The 4519-nt window shown below is 39.9% G+C and overlaps 1 pseudogene; it reads left to right on the plus strand.

The window, feature by feature from the left end:
• Window positions 1-2462: 2462 nt before the first annotated feature.
• Window positions 2463-2993, plus strand: LOC134376267 (non-histone chromosomal protein HMG-17-like; annotated as a pseudogene).
• Window positions 2994-4519: the final 1526 nt, after the last annotated feature.

Below are 4519 nucleotides of genomic sequence, written 5' to 3' on the forward strand. Positions count from 1 at the left end.
TCCTGTGGCCACTTGCTCCCACTCTCCATCCACAGCTCCTAGAAAGCATTTGAGCCAGGGTCATAGTGCTTAAAATAGTTACCACTGAGGTCTAAGTGCTGAGATTTTAAAAAGCTGGATACAGCCACATTTTCTGGCAGTGAAACTCTCAGTGTACAATGCATCTAAAGGGAAAAAATTGTTTGATTTGTGTACCAAGAAGTAGACATAATATTAAAGCACCTCAGCTTTATTTGTAATGATTCAGAGGAAGCCCTTCCCCACGCAGCACCAAATAAATCAATTCTTCAACTCCAACTTGCTCTTGACACTGCCTTTAATCTGTGAACTATGAAATGCAAAGAAATCTTGTGTGCTCTCCTCTCCCTCCATCTGCCTGTGGCTGTCAGGCAAGCAGTCAACAGCACTCGGTAACAGAAGTTAATTGGAAGGCGCTGGTGTCTCTAGCTCCATTGGTAATTATCGAAATCACTCGCCTGGCATGGAAGAGAGCCTCTCGCCTTCATGCTGTTTGATAAAGAGACTCTCTTCCCTCCTTATATAGTCACAGAAGCAAAACAAAGCCAAACAAAACTAAGCACTTTCTGTTTGTTTGATAAACCCCAGAATTACTTTAAGGTCGGATAAACTAAGCTTTGGGTTCAACTTAATTCAAATACATCTTAAAGCCTTTGAGAGGAAGGTGTGGCTAATTCACCTCTATGTCCCTGGTGCTCGGCCTTGTCCCTGACTCAAAATAAGCACTCAGCAAATGTTAGGAATTTTCACTATCAATACTGTCATTATTAGTACCAGTCTAGTTTTGATTATATATATGAGACTTTGAAATGGACACTTACAGAAACCAAAGTTTAAATCTTGAGTTGCACAAACTTTGGTTGAAATCTTAGCTCTAACATTACCAGTGATAATATTGTGAGGGTAAACTATTTCATCTCACTGGACATCACCCCTTGCCCATACCATGGAAATTATATATAACTCAAAAGGTCACACAAATTTTATATGTAAAACTATTAAAAGTGCCTGGTATGTTGCTGGTACATACCAAGTGTGAAGTATGCATAAAACAAATGGACTTCACAGGGCCTGGTTTTCCAAAGCCTTGCAGTTTCAAACATTGACCTTGCAAAGGACAGGAAATTTTCCCCAGGCTATATAGTCTCTGTTGTAAGATAAAGAATTGTAGCACAGCAAGGTTGCTGGCTCAAAGACAGACAGGTTACTGACTGATATGTAAAGATACTGGGAAATTGCTGTAAGAAGAGAATGTTTGCTAAAATCAGGCTTTTGTTGCAAATTGCATTATAGAGTGTCACCTTACTGAATGTTACCAGCTTCTATTGTTAAACTTGTCAAACTGTACTTAGCAAAAACCCCACCAATGTTCTCTTCCTGTAACTTCTTGGTCTGGAGAATAAATGCGGGAAGAGAACCCCAATTCATGGTTAATTTCCAAAATGGAAGAAATGCCTCACTCTTGAGGGTTCTGGGAGATTAACCCCTTTTGGGGGCTTCTCACTGCTCAGAAGAGATGGGCTTTGAGTAATCTTTGGTGACTCTGTCACCCAAGGGAAAAGGGGTGACAAATCCATGGGAGGAAAAGCAACACCAAGTGCTTACTAAATGGTGGTTTTTCCTCCCCTAATTCTTAATGTGTTTAGACACTATATGAACCATCATTCTACTCACAACTAGTATCTTACTTCAGATCTGCTTGGGTTGAATGTCCCCCAAAACTTAATTCCCACTGTAACTGTTGAGGGTGAGAAATTCTATCATGGTAATTGAAAGGTGTGACCTTGAAGATGTGATAACATTGTAGGACCATGCCATAGTGAATGGATTAAAAAAAATGGTCATGGGCATGGTTTGGAGGGCTTTAAATGAGGTTAGTCTCTGCTTTCTCTGCTCTCTCTGCTCCTCCATTTCACAATGTGATGATACTCTGCCATCACTCTCACCAACACCAAGGCTCTCACCAGATATGTTGCCTGGACTTTGGACTTCCCAGCATCAGAAACTGTAAGCAATACATTTCATTTTCTTATAAATTACCCACCTCCATGTATTTTATTATAAGCAACAGAAACTAATACAAGATCTCTGACTTTAACATTATTAATTTATGATGAGAAACCAAATTCTACTTTCTCTCCTTTTACCCTCTATCACTTTGAATTCTGATATCTTTTCATTTGTTTCATTTTAGCTAAAGGACATCTTTTAAATAGAAATTCAAGAAGCCAGACAAGATTTCCATTGTGCTTTACTTACGTAGTGAGTACTGTGGCATGCGCTGGAGATACAGAAATGAGTATATCATGGTCCCTTGCCTCAGGGAATTTGTAGTCTAGTCAGGGAGACAGGAACATACATAACCAACTCAAATATAGCACAAGAAGTTTTGGATGGGAGAGATTCTTAAACTTGAGCACAGAGGATGGATTGGGCAACTCCTCATGTTAGGAAGCAAGACAGTTGCTTTAAGAAAGGATTCATATAGAAATGGGCTTTCTAGACCAGGGGCAGAAAAAGATTATCCTGAGAGGGAGGACAGCATGTGCAAAACTATCACAGAGCAATGTATGGGACATAAAATGAAAATATGTATTTGCTGGAGCAGTATGAAAAAGAGGCAAGAATGACCCCCGGGCCAACCAAAGCCTGTGTTCCTTTGCATCCTGGCTCCCAGCGCCTGCATTCCACCACCACTACCCCCCTGCCCAAGAGAAGGCTTAAGGAGATGTTAAAGGACATAAAGCCAAGGTGAAGGATGGACCAAGAAAAGATCTGCAGGATTATATGTTAAACCTGTTCCTCCAAATCCAGAGACCAAGCCTAAAAATGCCCCTGCAGAGAAGGGAGAGAAGGTACCCAAAGGGAAAAAGGGAAAAGCTGACCCTGGCAATGATGTGAATAACCCTTCAGAAAATGGGGATGCCAAAACAGACCAAGCATAGAAAGCTGAAGGTGCTGGAGATGCCAAGTGAAGTGTGTGTACTTTTGATAACTGTGTACTAAAATTTGTTTTTATGCCCCCTTCTCTCTCTCTATCTTCAGCATAGACCTAACTCCCTTAAGCTCAGAAACCTGTTGGGACATGACCCCCCCAAATTGGTTACCATTATGTCAGGCAATCTGGACTGTCCAGTGATGCCACTGAGATGACACCCTCAAGAGGTCAGCAGTTCCTTTTCTACATTGTGGATCTTCAGATTAATTCTGCCATTTTCATTTCATTTCCCAAAAGTCAGGACTGGCTTTTGAAAAGTTGTTGAACAACATTCTAAATGTAAAATGTCAACCTGAACGATATACTTTCCCTCTTCAAAGCATCAAATGAAGACTTCATTGAGTTTTATAGTGGCTTTCTGATTTCAGTAGTCCATTGAAGAAGGGAGTTTGAATGTCGTTGTAGACGGTTAAAGATTGTCTACCCCGTGTCCTGCCTGAATTACCATGGTTGTTTATGAAAAGTATCTTTAATAAAGCTGGATACAGTTTGGTTTGGGGGGAAAAAAAAAAAAAGAAGGAAATGTATATTTGCTGTCACAGAGTTACATGCTACGTTACACAGCACAAGAACATCATTAATAAGCTACGGTGAGAGTCAGATACGTTTAGAAAGATAACTGGTGGTGGTGTGGGAGGGGATTGTAGATATTCTATAGAGCTGCTATGCATGGAGTAGGGGTGGAGCTGCCCTAGTTTGGCTGAGGCTTCAGAAGCTGGAGCTTCATAAGTCTCAATGATTATCTGCAGAGCAGCCAGTCCTTGAGGATTAGGACCAGTCTGTGTCCAAAGGCCACAGAAGGGTCAACCTGAATTCTATCAACTAGTCAAGAGGCAAAAGCCCAGGGTGTTTTTTTTTTTTTAATCACTGGTCATGTGATTCATGCAAGGTCAGGAGGGAGAGAGCTCCAGGCAGATGGGAAATTGAATAGCAGCCGAGGGTAACTGTCCAGATGAAGAGATCCTTCCCTAGGGCCGTGGAGGAGGAGCATGAAACATTTGAATATAGCTTTAGGAAGCCAGCGGACACTGAATACAGGAAGTGAGTGAAGCAGGTAATTTGTGTACTTTAGTGACAGATGGCATGATAATGTGAAATCAAAAGGAACTAAGAAACTGTTACTTGAGTTTCTTGACTTAACCCTAATTTGTTCAATAAAAACAAGATTTTATGTTTAAATAAATGACTTGATTTGTCAGTAGAAATGTAAACAGTAACATAATTCATGAAGCTATTTCTTCTATTCTCTATACTTCAACTCTACTTTAAAAAAAATGCTTTTGAAACTTAAACCTAATAATTTGATAAATTCAGAAAGTCAGTAATAGTAATGATTTTTGTAAGTAGCATGATGAGATGACAGTTGCCTTCTAAATCATGTTTGCACTGAATTGGAAAAACACTGAAAAAGTCACAAAAATGTTATTTCTAATGCTGATCAAATTCCCCCAATTTTTCAAAAAGTTCATTTGGAATTATTCTCATAAATGTTTATAAACTCAA

The sequence above is a fragment of the Cynocephalus volans genome, chromosome 4 (genome assembly GCF_027409185.1).
Source record: "Cynocephalus volans isolate mCynVol1 chromosome 4, mCynVol1.pri, whole genome shotgun sequence".
Lineage (NCBI taxonomy): Eukaryota > Metazoa > Chordata > Mammalia > Dermoptera > Cynocephalidae > Cynocephalus > Cynocephalus volans.